This window comes from Orcinus orca, chromosome 2, assembly GCF_937001465.1.
Source record: "Orcinus orca chromosome 2, mOrcOrc1.1, whole genome shotgun sequence".
Classification (NCBI taxonomy): Eukaryota; Metazoa; Chordata; class Mammalia; order Artiodactyla; family Delphinidae; genus Orcinus; species Orcinus orca.
The window spans coordinates 116,444,846-116,465,495 of NC_064560.1; the positions used below are offsets into that span (position 1 = coordinate 116,444,846).

General features: G+C 40.5%; 1 protein-coding gene and 1 pseudogene across 1 annotated transcript in view; one reads left to right on the forward strand and one right to left on the reverse strand.

Moving 5' to 3' along the window:
- Nucleotides 1-20,376, reverse strand: part of MGA (MAX dimerization protein MGA) — a 152,817-nt gene extending 132,441 nt beyond the window's left edge. Inside the window, exon 1 of the mRNA XM_033435717.2 lies at nt 20,010-20,376. The gene's annotated coding sequence lies outside the window, so the exon portion shown is untranslated. The remainder of the gene's footprint in view (nt 1-20,009) is intronic.
- On the forward strand, nt 1,597-2,922 carry LOC101272105 (60S ribosomal protein L10a-like; annotated as a pseudogene).
- Nucleotides 20,377-20,650: the final 274 nt, after the last annotated feature.

Genomic DNA, 20,650 nt, shown 5'->3' on the forward strand with positions numbered 1-20,650 from the left:
ATGCCACTCAGAAGGCAGAGTATACTCAAGAAACAGAATTAAGGAGAACTTGAGAAAATAAAGTATGCTTCTGCATGAAAATATTTCAATCTGGAAAAATCTGCTTTTTTCAAATCTACTATTTCAAAATGGCACTGTGGTTACCTCTATTGATCTAATTATCTTAAATTCTTACTGGCAATATAAAATGCTGGTTGCAAGAACTAGAACTATTTAAAATAAAAGCGCAGTTACAACACTTTAAAAAGAACTGGGAAGTAACCTGCAGTGCTGAAAAGCTTTCATTTTGAAAATATAAATACAGTTAACAGCGTGGAAAACAGTCTGATTGACACTAACATGCATAATCCTGGGAGGAGGAGGAGAAACGTACATGTGTACTCTGACCTCTCTTTCCAAATTTAGTGAGTGCAACTTGCGACAAAATTCTTATGATTTTCCAACCTCTGTATTAGGCTCAGGGCTATGGACTATCCCATTCCCACTCCTTAATCCTAAAGCCCTAGAGTATCACTTCAAGCTATCCCACACTTTGTCTATGAAATCAAGACTCCACAGTTCCAGGAAAAGTTCCAGGAGGTAGTTATGGGCTGTCAAAACACTGCAAAAGGCATTTCAGTTTGTAAAATATTGATGATGTTGATGATAATAGCAACAAATATTTACTAAGTGCTTACTATATGCCAAGCATTGTTTTCAGCACTTTACATTCTTATCAATTCTCACAGCAAGCCTAAAGTAGACATTATTATCTCCACTGTACTGAGGAGGAAAGTGATGAGAAAGTGGTGGGAACAAGACACCTTCACAAAGGGAGGGGGGAAAAAAATGACTGGTTTAAAAAAAGAAACACGAGGGCTTCCCTGGTGGCGCAGTGGTTGAGAGTCCGCCTGCCGAAGCAGGGGACGCGGGTTCGTGCCCCGGCCTGGGAAGATCCCACATGCCGCGGAGCGGCTGGGCCCGTGAGCCATGGCCGCTGAGCCTGCGCGTCCGGAGCCCGTGCTCCGCAAGGGGAGAGGCCACAACAGTGGGAGGCCCGCGTACCGCAAAAAAAAAAAAAAAAAGGAACATGAAGTAAGTAAATAAATAAATAAAATGTTAAAAGGATCACGAAATTAGAAGAGCAAGGGACTTTTCAAAAGGAACACGAGAAGCAGGTCCTTCAAAAATTCTAAAAGAAAATGAGTTCCACCATAGAGTCCTCCTATTCTATTTTCTTAGATGGTAAAGGTGGTGGGTATATGATAGGGATCATCAAACTACTAGGTCTGATGCCTACTTTTGTAAATAGTTTTACTGGAACACGGTCACATCCATTCATTTATGTATTGTCTGTGGCTGGTTTTGAGATACAATAGCACAGATGAGTTGTTAAGGCAGAGACCCTCTGGCCCACAAAGCCTAAAATATTTATTATCTGGACCTTTACAGAAAAAATTTGCCAGCACCTGGTCTATGAATATAAGAAACAATGATGGCCATGAAAAATGGAGGGCTGGGATTCCCTGGTGGCACAGTGGTTGAGAGTCCGCCTGCCGATGCGGGGGACGTGGGTTCGTGCCCCGGTCCGGGAGGATCCCACGTGCCGCGAAGCGGCTGGGGCCATGAGCCATGGCCGCTGAGCCTGCGCGTCCGGAGCCTGCGCTCCGCGGCAAGAGAGGCCACAGCAGTGAGAGGCCCGCGTACCGCCAAAAAAACAAAAAAAAAAAGAGGAGAGCTGATGGCAGTTGATAAGCATTTAGAAAATAATGGTAAGACTGCAATGGCTCACTTTCCTGGAAAAAACAGGTTTTCAACACTATTTGAAGACAGAACCAAAAGATGAGTTTCTGATTTTTATCTAAGTACTTAACTTCCTACCATTTCAGGAATTCTGAAGAAAGCACCTAGAAAATGTATAGTCATCATTAAAGTATTTGGAGATAATTATAAAATGTGTAGACTTTCCAGAGGTTTTGCTTCTTTTATCCTCTGGCTGCCCAACTTTTGAATGTTCTGCTACTTAGCACTTCCAATGAAGGTGGACAGTGAAAACAAAAATACATGAAAGGCAAGATGGCCAGTTCTGTTATATCAGCAGGTAAATACTTATTGGGAAAGACCTGGAAATTGTTATAATGTATTAGCAAAACTAAAGTTTTAAATACCAACAAACTAAGTTCAGTATAAGCCAACAGTGGGTCACATCTGCAAAAAACTCTAAAATGGAGGTGTGGCTCTTTTCCGCTTATCTCAGTACGAGGCACCATGAGCAGCAAAGTCTCCCGCGACACCCTCTACAAGGCAGTGCAGGAAGTCCTGCATGGGAACCAGTGAAAGTGCCAGAAGTTTTTGGAGACGGTGCAGCTTCAGATCAGCCTGAAGAACTATAACCCTCAGAAGGACAAACGCTTCTCAGGCGCCGTCAGGCTTAAGTCCACTCCCTGCCCCAAGTTCTCTATATGTGTTCTGGGGCACCAGCAGCACTGTGTGATGAGGCCAAGGCTGTGGATATCCCCCATATGGACATGAAGGCACTAAAGAAACTCAACAAGAATAAGAAACTGGTCAGGAAGCTGCCCAAGAAGTATGATGCTTTTTTGGCTTCAGAGCCTCTGATCAAGCAGATCCCACAAATTCTGGGCCCTGGCCTGAATAAGGCTGGCAAATTCCCTTCCTTGCTGACCCATAATGAGAACATGGTGGCCAAAGTTGATTAAGTGAAGTCCACGATCAAGTTCCAGATGAAGAAGGTGTTGTGTCTGGCAGTGGCTGTTGGCCACGTGAAGATGACAAGTGATGAGCCTGTGTACAACATCCACTTAGCTGTCAACTTCCTGGTGTCATTGCTCAAGAAAAATTGGCAGAACGTCCAGACTCTGTACATTAAGAGCACCATGGGCAAGCCCCAGCGCCTATACTAAGGCACAGCTTAATAAACCATACTCCTACCACTAAAAAAAAAATAAATAAAGTAAAATAGAGATGTGGTATCCAGATCCTGAGAAGAAAATATTCCTCTATATGCTGGACTGGCTTGCCAAAATCTGGACTAGTATATCCTGTCTGAGGCATCACCTTTTAAGAGGACCAGAAAAGGCCAACAAGGGTGTTGAGAATATGCAGAAACTATAATGTATTTTCAAAAGGTTGAAATCATTGGGAATTTCCTTTTTAATTTTTGTTTTTGTTTTAATTTAAACAAGCATTACTATAGCATTAAACATGAAAACCATCAAAAAGAAATCTCCACATTCAATTCATTAAATAATCAACAAAGATTTGTTGAAAAACTACTACAGGCCAGGCACTGTTCTAGGACAGACCAAAATCCCTGACTTCTTAGAGCTTGCATGCTAATGAAGAACACAGAAAATCAATACATAATTTCAGATACCTATAATCTTACCACTGACCATGACTTTTTATTCCTCTGAATTTCTACACACATGTGTATATATTTTTATAGGCTTTGGGGTTTTTTTCATAATTTAAAGCAGGTCTTTGCAATTTGGGTTCTACTCTTCATTTAACATTATTTTGAAAACATATTTTGCAAGTTGCTACATAGTATTTAATACGTGTTTTTCACTTTTAATGCCACAATTTACTTAATATTTCTCTACTCTTCAACACATGTTATGTCCAGCCTTTGCTATAAGTGCAACAAAGGACTAGGGTGGGAGTGATTTCCCTCTCAAGAGGAATTTGGGCAGGGTAGGCAGTGAGCTGTTAGGTTTGCAGAAGGACTTTTTTTTTTTTTTTGCGGGGGTGGTGGTGCTACACCACACAGCTTGCAGGATCTTAGTTCCCTGACCAGGGACTGAATCCGTGCCCTTGGCAGTGAGAGCATGGAGTCCTAACCACTGGACCACCAGGAAATTCCCTGCAGGAGGACTTTAAAACTGACAGTAGGAGCCCAGAACATTAGAACTAACATGCTTAAATAATAAGGAAACAGGCCATATCCAATCACTCCAGGCAAAATCTCAAGTAGAAAAGAGAATTCTTATTGACGTGAGAGGGAGTAGAAGTACATGGGCTCTATTCAGGAACGCTGGCTGACTACTGGCAAGGAAGGAATCCTCTGGCACTATGTGATAGTGCACTACCAAGCCCGGAGAAACTTTTCTCAAATTCCTTGTAAGTCTTCTGTAAGAAATTAAAAGCATGAGGCTAACCTTTCGGAAACTTAATAGGAACTTCAGTGGTATCAGGAGAAGCAAACAGGACAATAAGTGCAGTTATAAGGTCAACACTGATAATCCCAAAGGCACCACTGAGGTCAGCTCTTGAGAAGATCACACAGGAACACCGGCTGCACATTAAGGCCACCAGGCAGTAAAGGTTTGTGCAGCACAGCCAATTGCAGCAGAACCAAAAACTCAACATCTACAGGACAGTCACGAGCCAGTGAACCAGAATTTGGAAGGATTTGGTGATAATCAGTCTCAAAATCAAAGACGATTTTCATTATCATTGCCTAGAAAATTTAAGATGTAGGGGTAGGAACTTCCCTGCTGGCGCAGTGGTTAAGAATCCGCCTGCCACAGGAATAAAGACGCAGACACAGAGAATGGACTTGAGGACCCAGGGAGGGGGAAGGGTAAGCTGGGACGAAGTGAAAGAGTGGCATGGACATATATACACTACCAAATGTAAAACAGATAGCTAGTGGGAAGCAGCCGCATAGCACATGGAGATCAGCTTTGTGTCCACCTAGAGAGGCAGGACAGGGAGGGTGGGAGGGAGATGCAAGAGGGAGAAGATATGGGGATGTATGTATATGTATAACTGATTCACTTTGTTATACAGCAGAAACTAACACACCATTGTAAAGCAATTATACTCCAATAAAGATGTTAAAAAGAAAAAAAAAAAGAATTCACCTGCCAATGCAGGGGACATGGGTTGAATTCCTGGTCCGGGAAGATCCCACATGCCGCAGAGCAAATAAGCCTGTGAGCCGCAACTACTGATGAGCCTGTGTTCTGGAGCCCGCGAGCCACAACTACTGAGCCCAAAGGCCGCCGCTACTGAAGCCTACGCACCCTAGAGCCTGTGCTCTGCAACAAGAGAAGCCACCACAATAAGAAGCACGCGCACCACAACAGAGAATAGCCCCCCCTCGCCGCAACTAGATAAGGCCCGCGCGCAGCAACGAAGACCCAACACAGCCAAAAATAAATAAATAAATAAATTTATTTTTTAAAAAATGATATGGGGTAGATTATGAAGATAATTTAAAGAATCACTTGAAGGTTGTGATGAAAGCAGATATAGACTATTCCATATATTCTAGAGGGTCCTGGAATGGAAGTTTCTATAGAAGGTTTCACATCAGCATAAGGAATAACCTTCTGACCTCTAAAACTACCCAACAATGAAACAAGTTTCCTCATGAAGTGGTAAAGCTCCGTGTTACCAGATTTATTTAGCAAAAACTGATCAACTTTGTGGCTTCTATAAAGGAGAATCTGAATTTGACTGGGGTTTTTTGTGGTTGTTCTTTACCAAATATCTTTAATTGAATTTTTGTTTTTATCAAAGTTATCCATGAACATAAAGAGTTGAATAAGTACAAAGGCTTATTACAAAAAACAATGGTCCTTGGGCTTCCCTGGTGGTGCAGTGGTTAAGAATCCGCCTGCCAATGCAGGGGACACGGGTTCGAACCCTGGCCCAGGAAGATCCCACATGCCGCGGAGCAACAAGGCCCATGCACCACAACTACTGAGCCTGCACTCTAGAGCCCGGGAGCCACAACTACTGAGGCCATGTGCCACAACTACTGAAGCTCACGCACCTAGAGCCCATGCTCCACAACAAGAGAAGCCACCGCAATGAGACGCCCGCACACCACAACGAAGAATAGCCCCCGCTCGCTGCAACTAGAGAAAGCCCGTGTGCGGCAACGAAGACCAACGCAGCCAAAAATAAAATAAATAAAATAAATAAATAATAAAATAAAATAAATAAATTTATTTTTTTAAAAAAATGGTCCTCCACCCCAACAATTTCCCAACGCCAAGGGGCAAAAATTTTCAACTTTTGTGAATGAATCTTCTGCCATATACCTCCATATCACAATATGCTTTTTCCATTTCTTTTCTCCAGTTTTAGGCACTATTAACTTCCCATTATAGATCAGATTTACCTCTCCTTCCACTTCATATTTCCATACATGTGCACACTTCCCATCCCCCAGGCTTTCCAATATAATTATATAATTCTAATTAGATAAATACTCAACATTCATATAGATCCTATTCAGAGCTGACCACATAACACACTTATTAGAAAGGGTAGGGCAGGCTAACAAACTGATCTCAAAATATTACCCTGGTGAGTGAATATTCAGGTCATTAGTTAAGCCAATTCTCTTCCAGAGTCATTCTAGGACTCAGGTTGACAGCAGTTCCGCCATCTTGAGTACAAGGCTTCCAAGGTTGTCCCTGATGTTGGATCCCAGATAGCCAGGAGAGGCGGACAAAGAGGAACACATGAAGGACGTCAGGCCCATTTCCAGTCACATTCCACTAGAGAAAATTTAAGTCATTGTGGTCTCATCAAACTGCAAAGGAGACTGGGGGATTCTGACTAGCAATGCACACCAAGGAGAGAGCAGATGTGAATAGACAGTTAGCGGTCTTTGCCACATATACCATGATTACTTTTCCTCAAAAAAAATTAGTGAAAAAAAAATTGCAACAGACCTTAGAAACAGTCAAGGAATGAAAAGATATAAGGGTAAATAAATCAGTTAAGTAAATCTAAAGGAAAGTTAATGAACATTCCCCAAGAGAGAAAAATTAAAAGATGATTAATTCATTCAAGAAACACTGTGCTCTATTATGTACCATGCTCTGTGCTAAGTACTAGGGAAACAATAAAAAACATATAGACTAAAAATAAATAAATAAAACAAAACATCGACTAAATGCAATGTAGTATCCTCAAGTGCATCCAGAAACATAATAAGGACATTAATGGAAAAACTAATAAAATCCAAATAAAGTCTGCAGTTTACTTAATAGTACCAATGTTGGTTTCTCAGTTTTGACAAACGTACCCTGGTAATGTAAGATGTTAACATTAGAGAAAACTGGGTGAGGAGTAGCAAGAAACTCTATATAATCCTTGCAACTTCTCTATAAATCTAAAATTATTCCCCAAAACAGTTTATTTTAAAAAACTCAGTCATAATGATGAAGGCATTGAACTTCCTCTAAAAACTAAATATAGAATTACCATATTCAATGTGAATTATATCATTTAGAGAAGAGCTAACACCTATCCTTCTTAAACTCTTCCAAAAAATTGCAGAGAGAGGAATACCCGCAAACTCGTTCTACAAGGCCACTATCACCCTGATACCAAAACTAGACAAAGATATCACAAAAAAAGAAAATTAGAGACCAATGTCACTCATGAACATAAACACAAAAATCCTCAACAAAATACTAGCAAACAGAATCCACAACACATTAAAAGGATCATACACCATAATCAAGTGGGATTTATCCCAGGAATGCAAGGATTCTTCAATATACACACATCAATCAATGTGATACACCATACTAACAAATTAACAAATAAAAACCATATGATCATCTCAACAGATGCAGAAAAACCCTTGACAAAATTCAACACCCATTTATGGTGTTTAAGATAAAAACTTTCCAGAAAATGGGCATAGAGGGAACCTACCTCAACATAATAAAGGTCATATATGACAAACCCACAGCAAACATCATTCTCCATGGTGAAAATCTAAAAGCATTTCCACTAAAATCAGGAACAAGACAAGGATGTCCACTCTCACTCTCACCACTCTTATTAATCAACATAGTTTTGGAAGTCCTAGCCATGGCAATCAGAGAAGAAAAACAAATAAAAGGAATACAAATTGGAAAAGAAGTAAAACTGTCACTGTTTGCAGATGACATGATACTATACAGAGAAAATTCTAAAGACGGCACCAGAAAACTACTAGAACTAATCGATTAATTTGGTAAGGTTTCAGGATACAAAACTGATGCACAGAAATCTCTTGCATTCCTATACACTAACAACGAAAAGATCAGAAAGAGAAATTAAGGAAACAATCCCATTTACCACTGCAACAAAAAGAATAAAATATCTAGGAATAAACCCACCTAAGGAGGCAAAAGACCTATACTCAGAAAACTATCAAACACTGATGAAAGAAATCAAAGATGACACAAACAGATGGAGAAATATACCATGTTCTTGGATTGTAAGAATCAATATTGTGAAAATGACTGTACTACCCAAAGCAATCTACAGATACAATGCAATCTCCACCAAATTACCAGTGGCATTCTCCACAGAATTAGAACAAAAAATTTTACAATTTGTATGGAAACACAAAAGACCCTGAATAGCCAAAGCAATCTTGAGAAAGAAAAACAGAGCTGGAGGAATCAGGCTCCCCAACTTCAAACTATACTACAAAGCTACAGTAATCAAGACAGTACGGTACTGGCACCAAAACAGAAATATAGATCAATGGTATGAGATAGAAAGCCCAGAGATAAACCACGCACACATGGGCACCTAATTTATGACAAAGGAGGCAAGAACATACAATGAAGAAAAGACAGCCTCTTCAATAAGTGGTGCTGGGTGCTTCCCTGGTGGCGCAGTGGTTGAGAGTCCGCTTGCCAATGCAGGGGACGCGGGTTTGTGCCCCGGTCCGGGGGGATCCCACATGCCGCGGGGTGGCTGGACCCATGAGCCATGGCCGCTCGGCCTGCACGTTCGGAGCCTGTGCTCCACAGCGGGAGGGGCCACAACAGTGAGAGGCCCGCATACCGCAAAAAAAAAAAAAAAAGTGGTGCTGGGAAAACTGGACAGCTACATGTAAAAGAATGAAATTAGAACACTCCCTAACACCATACATAAAAATAAATTCAAAATGGATTAAAGACCTAAATATAAGACCGGACACTACAAAACTCTTAGAGGAAAACATAGGAAGAACACTCTTTGACATAAATCACAGCAAGAGCTTTTTTGACCCACCTCCTAATGAAAATAAAAACAAAAATAAACAAATGGGACCTAATTAAACTTAAAAGCTCTTGCACAGCAAAGGAAACCATAAACAAGACAAAAAGACAACTCTCAGAATAGGAGAAAATATTTGCAAATGAAGCAACAGACAAAGGATTAGTCTCCAAAATATACAAACGGCTCATGGAGCTCAACATCAAAAAAAAACAACCCAATTAAAAAATGAGCAGAAGACCTAAATAGACATTTCACCAAAGAAGACATACACATGGCCAACAGGCACATGAAAAGATGCTCAACATCACTTATTATTAGGGAAATGCAAATCAAAACTACAATGAGGTATCACCTCACACTGGTCAGAATGGCCATCATCAAAAAAATATACAGGGCTTCCCTGGTGGCGCAGTGGTTGAGAGTCCGCCTGCCAATGCAGGGGACACGGATTCATGCCCCGGTCCAGGAAGATCCCACATGCCGCAGAGCAGCTAGGCCCGTGAGCCATGGCTGCTGAGCCTGCGCGTCCAGAGCCTGTGCTCCACACCACGGGAGAGGCCACAACAGTGAGAGGCCCACGTACCGCAAAAAAAAAAAAAAAAAGAAAAAAGAAAATACAAACAGGGCTTCCCTGATGGCGTAGTGGTTAAGAATCCACCTGTCAATGCAGGAGACACGTGTTTGGGCCCTAGTCCGGGAAGATCCCACATGCCGTGGAGCAACTAAGCCCGTGCACCACAACTACTGAGCCTGTGCTCTAGAGCCCACAAGCCATGACTACTGATCCCACGTGCCACAACTATTGAAGCCCGCGTGCCTAGAGCCCGTGCTCCGCAATAAGAGAAGCCACTGCGATGAGAAGCCGGCACATCACAGAGAGTAGCCCCCACTCGCCGCAACTAGGGAAAGCCCACACGCAGCAACCAAGACCCAATGCAGCCAATAAATAAATAAATAAACTGAAAAAATATATATATATACACAAACAATAAATGCTGGAGAGGGTGTGGAAAAAAGGGAACCCTCTTGCACTGTTGGCTGGAATGTAAATTGATACAGCCACTGTGGAAAACGGTATGGAGGTTCCTTAAAAACCTAAAAACAGAACTACCATATGACCCAGCAATCCCACTACTGGTTATATACCCTGAAAAAAACATAATTCAAAAGGACACATGTACCCCAATGTTCACTGCAGCACTGTTTACAATAGCCAGGACATGGGAACAACCTAAATGTCCAACGACAGATGAATGGATAAAGAAGATGTGGTACATATATACAATGGAATATTAGTCAGCCATAAAAATGAATGAAATTGGGTCATTTGTAGAGATATGGATGGACCTAGAGTGTGTCATACAGAGTGAAGTAAGCCAGAAAGAAAAAAACATATATCAAATTAATGCATATATGTGGAATCTAGAAAAATGGTACAGATGAACCTATTTGCAGGGCAGGAATAGAGACAAAGAAGTAGAGAATGGACATGTGGACACAGCGTGGGAAGGCAAGGGTGGGACGAATTGGGAGATTAGAATTGACATATATACACTACCATACGTAAAATATATAGCTAGTGGGAATATGCTATAAAGCACAGGAAGCTCAGCTCGTGCTCTGTGACGACCCAGATGGGTGGGATGGGGGTGGAGGGAGGTCCAAGAGGGAAGGAATATAGGTATACATATGGCTGATTCACTTCGTTGTATAGCATAAACTAACACAACATTGTAAAGCAATTATACTCCAATTAAAAAAAGAAACTACAACAGAAAAAAATTAAAAACTTAGTCATAATGATGCAGCCATTGCAGTTCCTCAAAAAATTGAATACAAAATTACCATATGATCCAGCAATTCTACTTCTAGATATATACTCAAAAGAACTGAAAGCAGAGACTCGAAGAGATGTTTGTACATCCATGTTGATAGCAGCATTATTCACAATAGCCAAGAGCTAGAGACAACCCAAACGTCCATCAACAGATGAATGGATACACAAAAAATGTGGTATATACATATAATGGAATATTATTCAGCCTTAAAAAGAAAGGAAATTCTAAAACATGGTACAACAGAGATGAACCTTGAAGACATTAGGCTAAGTGAAATAAGCCAGTTCCACAAACACAAATATTTTGTATGATTTCACTTATGTGGGGTATCTGCAGTAGTCAAGTTAACAGAGACAGAAACAGAATGGTGTGCCAGGGACTAGGGCAAGAGGAGAATGATAAATTAGCATTTTATAGGTACAGAGTTTCAGCTTGGAGAGATGCAAACTCTGGAGATGGATGGTGGTGATGACTGCACAACAATGTGAAAATACTTAGTGCCAAAGAACTGTACACTTAAAAATGGTTAAAACAGTACATTTTATATTATACGTATTTTACTATAATTTTTTAAAAGAGTCAAATAAATACAGTAATAGAGGTTTGAATAGCACTTCTATCACCAGAAAAAGATGTAAAAAATTCTAACTTCCCTGAGACTATGACATCTAAAATGAGTTCTAAACAAGACAGTCATACTAGGGAAAGAAATGGAGGTGAGGGACAGTGAATAAAGGCAGAGGTACAGAAATCATGGCAGTCTAGAACAGGGGTCAGCAAACTACAACCCCCATAGGCCATGTCCTGCCATCTTTTTTTATATAGCCCACAAACTAAGAATGCTTTTTACATTCTTCAACGGTTGAAATAAAATTTTATGACATGCAAAAATTACATGAAATTCAAATTTTAGTGTCCATAAAGTTTCCCTGCACACAGCCATGATCATTCATTTACATACTGTCGATAGCTGCCTTCATGCTACCACAGCACAGGTGAGTAGTTGTTGACAAAAACAGTAAGGCCCACAAAGCTTAAAATATTTATTATCTGGCCCTTTACAGAAAAAGTCTACCAACCCCTGGTCTAGAGGCCTGCAAGTAGTACATGTAGTATGGATAGAACAAAGATGTGTACAAGGGAGACACATGGTAAATGAGATAAGCTGTAAGGTAGAGGGCTGTATGTACTAGGCTAAAGAATCTGAACTTGCCTCAACTTGATTCCATTTATTATGAGAAGCTACCAAAGAATTTTATTGAGAGTAATCTGATTAGATCCACCTTACGTAAAGACAATTATCTACTCATTTCTAAAGGTAGCTGAACTATTCATTTTATTTATTAAAAAACAAAACTTCCTAATAAAAAAAAAAAGCCTAGAAGCATACCAATAAGGTTAACAGTGGGAGTTAGCATATTTTTATTTCTTCTTTGTGCTTATCTATGTTTTTCATATCTTCTCAAATGAAAAGAAAACTGCTTTTATAATCCAAATCCCAAAATAAGTGCTTTTAAACTCATATTCATACACACACACAATTTCTTCTCTACGTTCTATACTCTTCTACCCTCCCCCCACCGCCCAACCCCCACAGCCTCAGTTAGGAGAAAATATGTCTAAGAAAACCTACACACAGCAAAACTATATCTATCACACTTGTAAAGACTAAATGGCATTCTACCTTTTCAAATTACCTATTTGCTTTACAGACGTGAAGGAATAAAATGTTGGAAAGCAATGTACTGGCAGGGCACTCTTTTCCTATACAGGGCTTTCAACACATCAAAGAGTCAAATCAGGGATTCCCTGGTGGTCCAGTGGCTAAGATTCCATGTTCCCAATGCAGGGGGCCCAGGTTCCATCCCTGGTCGGGGAACACATGCCGCAATTAAAGATCCCGCGTGCCGCAACTAAGACACAGCAAAGCCCAATAAATAAATAAATTAAAAAAAAAAAAAAAGATTTACTAACTTAAAAAAAATGTTTTTTAAGAGTCAAATCAATAGTATCTTTTTGAAACTAAAAATATTAAAGGACAAGTGAAAATGCAGAGCTTGCAAGTCAGGTCAAAATGTTGAAAACTGATGCAAGATAAGACTGCATATAGCTCTGAGAATATAATTATGGGCTTAAGAAATGCAAAGTCTTTGATTTATACCACAGTACTTTGCACTTACTGATATACTGTTTGTTAAGATTAAATTCCTTTTTAATGTTATGTTTCAGTTCCTTGACTAAATTGTCAGGGATTCGTGTGCAAGGAACCATGACTTTTACTTCTTTTGTGTGTCCCCCACAGCACCTCATACAGTGCCCATATATGGTGGGTGCTCAATACATGCTTACAATTGAATGACAAAATAATTAACCCTACTTGAGTTCACAGACTGAAACCCTCACACCTACAATACACACCATTAAGCCTCTCTCTGTGCAACAATTAAAAGGACATTTCTGGGCTGAGTACTGCTAATTCTACTGGATTTATTACATTAGGTTTCTCCTCTAGCAAAGAGCTCAAAGAACATGTGTAATGTTAAAATAAAATTCCTGACTCCTGAGAAGGTGGGTGGGAAAGTGGGCAAGTGGAGGAAAAATTTATTATATAATAGCTTGCCTCCAAAGAATAAGCATTATTCAACTCTAGAGATTAAACCATTCCTAAAATGTCTCTGAACTAAGACTCCTAACTGACATCATTTCATTAAACTTTGTACTGGCTAAATTCCATCACAATAAATATCATTAAAACCAACAACTCATAAAACCATAAAAAAAATCTAAATATCTCAGCTAATGATCCATATGATTGTATATTATAACATCTAGTATTATAAGATCTGGTTTTAGTTATTTACTCTTTCGCCAAAACAAAACTTCTAAACTTTTTCAAAGCATTAGATTGGGCATACCAAGCACTGGGGAAACAAATGAATCAAAATCAACCAACTTGGGGCTTCCCTGGTGGCGCAGTGATTAAGAATCCGCGTGCCAATGCAGGGGACACTGGTTCAAGCTCTGGTCTGGGAAGATCCCACATGCCATAGAGCAACTAAGCCTGTGCGCCACAACTACTGAGACTGAGCTCTAAAGCCCGCGAGCCACAACTACTGAGCCCACGAGCCACAACTACTGAAGCCCATGCACCTAGAGCCCATGCTCCACAACAAGAGAAGCCACCTCAATGAGAAGCCTGCGCACCGCAACGAAGAATAACCCCTGCTCGCCGCAACTAAAGAAAGCCCACGCACAGCAATGAAGACCCAACGCAGCCAAAAATAAATTAATTAATTTTAAAAATAAATAAATAAATGTCTTTCAAAGTTTAAAAAAAAAATCAACCAACTTTATATTCTGCTATAAATTAAAGTACCAACAACAGAGCTGAGGAAGTACTGTGCATGGAAGAGCCAACTTCTATCTGTGGAAATCTGGGGAAATTATATAGCAAATTTAAGCTAGACATTGAAGACTGAGTAGGAGTTTGAGGCAATAAGCAGGAAGAGGGGTAGAAAAGAGGATTCTAGGCAAATAAAGGGCTATACACATGCAGAACATGTTGGGCATGACAGGAATGATTAAGAGGAAAGAGGATAAAGAGAGAAAGGTAGGGTAGAGTTCAACAATGATAGGTCTGGTATGCTAAACTATGAAATTTGGAGTTTATGCCCCCAGGTAACGTAGAGAAGGTAGAAATCTTCAAGTAGGACAGACACAAAAACCTGAAGAATCAGTTTATGTAGCAGGAAGAGCCTAAGGTACATTACAACCATCTCAAAGGCTTTATTTAATAAAACACCATATAGACACAGTAAATACTGTGCTGATGCAGATACAAAAGAAATCTAAGTGTGACTTATTCCTCTGTCCATGCTTTCAGCTTAGTCTCAGGGCTCAGTCACTGGCCCTCTTCTCACCAGAGCCAGGTTTTTAAACACCATCTATGTATTGATGACATCCCAAATGTATATTCACAGCCATGACTTTGACTCCGGGCTCTAGACTGAACAATCAACTATCTATTCCTGGATAACCAGTGAGCATCTCAAATTCAACGTATCCAACTAAACTGTTCATTTTAAACCCCAAACTAGCTCCTTCCAGTTTTCCATCTCTCTACCTGGCACTAGTTGCTCTAGCTAAAAACCTTGCAATAATCTTTGATCCCTCTTTTTCTTTCACCTCTCACAACTAATCTATCAGCAAATTCTATTGGTTCTACCTTCCACATATACCCTGAATCCAACCCCTTCTCACTGTCCCCATCACTGCCTCCCTGACCCAAAGCCACCATACTTCATCATACCATTCCAATGGCTTCCTGAATGGTCTCCTGCTGCCCCTCTTTCCTCTACAGTAGTCAAAGTAATCTTTTTAAAACATAAATTGTATTGTATAATTTTTCTTCCTAAAACTGTCCAATGGATCCCACCACACTTAGAATAAAATACAAAGCCCTTCTGGTCTACAAGGCTCTATACCATCTGAGACCCACCAGCTTCCCAGTGTCATTTCCTGCTACCCTACCCTACCACTGCCACCACCACCAATTAACACTGCAGCAGTCTCCAAACTCCAGCACACTAGCCTTCCTGCACTTCCTTGAAAAATCCCAAACTGATTCTTGCCCCAGAATCTTTGCATTAGTATTCCCGCTGCTTGAAATGCTCCACATGTTAGCATGGCTTGCTCCTTATCATTCAGGTCTCTTTATCCTCAAATGTTACCTCAGAAAATCCTTACTTCGTGACCTATGTAAAAGAACCACCAAGCCTACCACCACCACTCTCTATCCAATAGTACTATTTTATTCACAGCACTTTGACAATATCTGAAATCATATTATTTATTACTTTATTGTCTATCTACTAGACTACAAATTCCCATTATAAATAAGACATTGCCTTATTCACTGCTCAATCCCTACACCTGGTATAATATACAGTAGGGCTCATTAATTATTTGTTGTTGAATGAATGAATTTACCTAATAGGCCTTACCTATCTTATTTATATTTTCATCCTGTTATGCATAATTCATGGTTGCCAGGCTGTTCTTCCTAAAACAGTTTAAAGACTGTTAAAACAAGCTATACTGTACTAATGCCTTTAATTCCTTTCTATAATTAGCCCTTCCAGCAATTTGGCCAGTTATTTTTTCTTTAACTGTAACTTCTATTATTGTCTTTCTATATTATTAGCTTATCAATGTACTGTTTACTATAAATGCTATTGATAAAGATGGACAGACATGCCCAGAGTATTATAACAAATACTTTTTGTTATACCAAAAACAAGTAACAGATTATTTTTAAAAATAGAAATTACCAAAAAAAAAAAAGAAATTACAGAAAAGCAAACATTTAAAAACCAAATTCACAGGCAGGTGATCAAGTTCAACATCAAGAGTGACAAGTCATGTTGATAGTATGTACTCTAACCCCAGTCTAATAATGAAAAAAACATCAAATCCCAACTCAGGGACATCTGACCAGTACTCCTCAAAATTATCAAGGTCATCAAAAACAAAAGTCTAAGAAACTATCATAGCCAAGAGGATCCTAAGAGAGCTAAAAGTATTGTGGTTGTGTAACGGAAGGTTCTGAGAGGCAAGAGCTTCATATGAACTCTCTGGAGATGCCTTGGAAGATCAGGCAGCCAGCTTTGTTTGCGAAGTTATGGCCATCTGGGTCACACATGCCTTATATTTGTTTTTACTTTTTCCCTACCTCACTTCCTTTTTCCCCTGACACCTTCTTCCCTGTAATATCACCCACCAACAAAGCATTAGTACATTTAAAAAAAAGTATGGTGGTATCCTAGATGGGATTCTGGAATAGAAAAAGGGTATTAGATAAAAACTAAAGAAATCTGATTAAATTATTACTTTAGTTCATAATCATGTATCTTGCTTCATTAATTACAACGCATATACCATACTAACATAACATGTTAATAATAGGGAAAACTAGGTGCTGGGTATTTGGAAACTCTCTATACTGTCTCTGCAATTTTTCTATAAACCTAAAACTGTTCCAAAAAATAACAAGTTTTTTTTATTAAATTCATCCAAAAATCCTACCATTCAAGTAAAATCACCGTTAGTTTATGTTTGATATATACCATTTTAGATTTCTATGTAAACAGACACATAGAGGTATATTGCTACAAAAATGTGATCACACTGCACATCATTTTATAACCTGCTTTTTACACTTAACAATATATATAATGTGCTTTCCAAGTCATTACTAGAAATCGCTATCATGTCTACTATCTACGGAGTATGACCCTCTATGAAGGCATCTTATTTATTTAACCAACCCCCCATTATTTAACACTTAAGTTTTTCCAGTTTTTTGCTACTATAAAAAAATACTACAGGGACTTCCCTGGTGGTCCAGTGGTTAAGACTCCACGCTCCCAATGCAGGGGGCATTGATCCATCCCTGGTCAGGGAACTAAGATCCCGTATGCCACACGGCACAGCCAAAAACAAAGAAGACAACTCTTAATGAACATTTTTGCAAACTTACCAATTAGTGCCTTAATAAAGAAGAGGAGCAGCTGAGTGAAAGGACATATAGGTTATTAATGCTTTCAATAAATATAGTCAAAATGTTCTCCAGAAAGGATGTTCAAATGTAAATACCCACCAACAGCAGTGTATGAATGTGCCAATTTCCCCACTCCTATGCCAATACTAGATATTAATATTTTAACACATGTATGCTAATCTGCTGGGGGGGTGTTGTTTTGTGTTATTTGCTTATAAGTGGAAAAGAATGTATTTTTATCTTTATTAGTTATTTTTATTTCTCTATGCGTGTGATCTACCTATTCAGGTCTTTTGACAATCTATTAGATACTCATGTCATTAATCTTCTGGGTCCAACACGTGGTGCAAATTTTTTTCCCACATTTTGCCTGGCTTTACTTATCATTGGATCCCCTACACCTGAAAAACTGCATGTCACATCGTACACACTCAATAAATAGGTCAAATGAATACTAAATGAGTAAATCTGTCTTTTAACTTGATGGTGTTGTTGCCAACTACGGGTTCTTTTACGTAATAATTCTATCAATCTGCCTTTGCAATCATGCTTAGAACAGCTCATCCTATGCCAAGATTAGAAAACTGTTCACCCATTTTTGTTTTGAAAGCATAATTTTGACTTCATATTTTATATTTAATTCACCCAGATTTTAGTTTATTTACATTTTAAGGTAGGATTCCATTTTATTTTTTTCAAATGATTAGCCAATTATTCCAACACAATTTCAAAATTCTTTCTCAACATGAAATGCCACCTGTATAATACTAAATAGTCTTATATATTTCTAGATTTATTATTCTGTCCCACTGCTCTGTCTATTCCAGAGTTACCACTTATTGTATTATCATAGCTTTATCTGTATATTCACTAGTACAAGTCCCCCCCTTTAACTTTCATCTTTCAAAAATTTTCGTACTTTATAAGTTCATTCTTCCAAATGAAATTTAGAATCATTATGTCAAGTTTTCAAAAGGAATACTGGTTGGAATTATGTAAATTATCAGTCATATGACCTTGTACAAGTTACTTAATCTCTCTGTTGCTGTTTCCTTCACTGGTAAAATGGAGATAATAGTAATTAACACAGGTTTGTTACAAGAAGTAAATCAATTAAGACATATAAAGTACTACACTAGAAAGATGTTAACTATTATTATAATAGTTCAAAAGTGACAACTATTATTATGATTGCTCAATAAATGTTTTCCAGATTGTACTCCCACAAAATTCAAAGGCTCTTTAAGATACGTCAAAGGGTACTATAAAGCATAAGCAATGATATGAAAAATACATAATTTATGCCTGCTTCATTTCACTAAGGCCTTGACCCTTGGTAAAATGAAGAGGTGAAACTGGAAGCTGAGAACTATGAAAAACACCAAAGGCTGGTAGCAGGAAGCCTCAAAAAATTGGCCCGCCAAGTTCATAAGACTTCTTTCTAGTTAGCGTTATGGAGCATAGGCATGTGCCCTCTAACTCCTTTTATTTCCCCATCTCCACAGTTATGACAATACTACTTATCTCTTGATTTCTTTCCAGGAAAACACACAGGGACTAGACGTCTAAAAGACAGAATACTTTTCAAATGAGATAGTGGGCAGGTACAGAGTATAAATCCTACTGCTAAATATGGACAGACATGCCCAGAATATTATAACAAGTTACCTAAATCAAGTTTCCTGTAATGATGGAGGAAGGGGGATTGTTGTGGGTTTGCTCCTGTGGGAAGGCCGCCTTGTCTCATGATTATTAATGACCTGTTCGTTTTTAATTATTTTGCTATCAGCATGACACTGGGATGAGGTACAGGTCATACACCTTTTAAGGGCCTTAAAAAAAAAAAAAACTCCTATACAGAGCTAAAATACGAGAAAATAGAGGCCAAGAGTGGCAACATGACTTGCTAACTGCAAAGGTAGCCAAAGGCCTACACCCGAGGTCTCCTCGTTCCCAGAACCCTACTCATTCCACCACACCACACAGCTTCTCACCAACGCTTGCCACGCTTCGAGGTGGGAGGAGTAAAAGCAGCCAGTCCGGCCAAAGCAAAGGCGCTGGAAAACCAAGGAACGGAGCAGCCGAGAGCACATGACTGGCCACGCCTCTCCCCTCCCACCCTCCACCCTCCACCCTCCCCCCTTCCACCCTCCCCCCTTCCCCGCGCCAGCAGCACGCGCTGCCAACCTCGTCATGTGACCTTCACGCGGCCCCAGCGCTCCCCCTGCTAGGCGACTCTTTCCAGCAGCCATTTTGCCGAGAACTTGTCGTCCGTGCTCACAGTGGAGCAGGACGCCACGAAAACCCGCGGCCTGACTTTACAGGCCGCACACGCGCTTCGAAAGAGTACTGGGACCTGCAGGGCAGAGCCGAACCTCACTGAACACGTCGCACCCCGGGGCGCCGGGGAAAGCTGTGGGTGCGCCTCGGAGTGCGATTGGCTGTGGCGTCCACGTGACGCCATCGCCCCCCCACCCTCTCCTTCCCCCCCACCCACAAAAACAACCAGACAGACTCTTAACACCTCGCGCCAAGTACGCGCCGCTGGGCGCGTGGGGACAGACGGGGCGCGTGGCAACCAGGGCGCCTGCGCGTACCTGCCAGAGCCGACCGGAGCGAGCCCACGCGCCGCTCCGCTCACGGGTCCGGGAATCCTCGCGCTGCTGGACCACCCGGCTAGTCATTGGCGGCCAGGTTTGGTCATGCGATCGGCTCAGGCCCGCCCCTAACCACTAATCACCTGGCACCGTGCTCGAAGCGGCGCCGAAAGTCGTTCGCACGCGGAAAGGGAGGGTAGTTAAGAGGACCTCCTTTTCAGCCGTTATGGGATTACGTTCCTAAAGAGGAAAGGAGGAAGCGGGGTCTCAAAACTAAGTAAGCTCACACCTACCGCTTTAACTTCGCGTGCCCCTCTAGGAGCCGGGAACCATCGCCCTTGGGCGCTCCCCGATGCACGCCGGGATATTTCTGGCGCCCCTCAGTGTGTTGCAGAGCATGCCGGGAGAGGCACCTCTCCCGATTTCCTGGCTCTCACCTCCCTGGTGTTCCTTTCTTGTCCCGTTGAAAGCCCTGTCCTACGGCTGGGATGGAGGCGGTTCCGGTAATTATGGGAGTGTGACTGGGTGTAACAGGCACTTTTGAGTCCCCCCTTCCCCCACTCCTTTGATCTGTGTGGTTTTAGGGAAACCGCTTAACTTTTCTTCAAGGAGCATGCATTTAGTAAGTGCCTGCTGAGTGC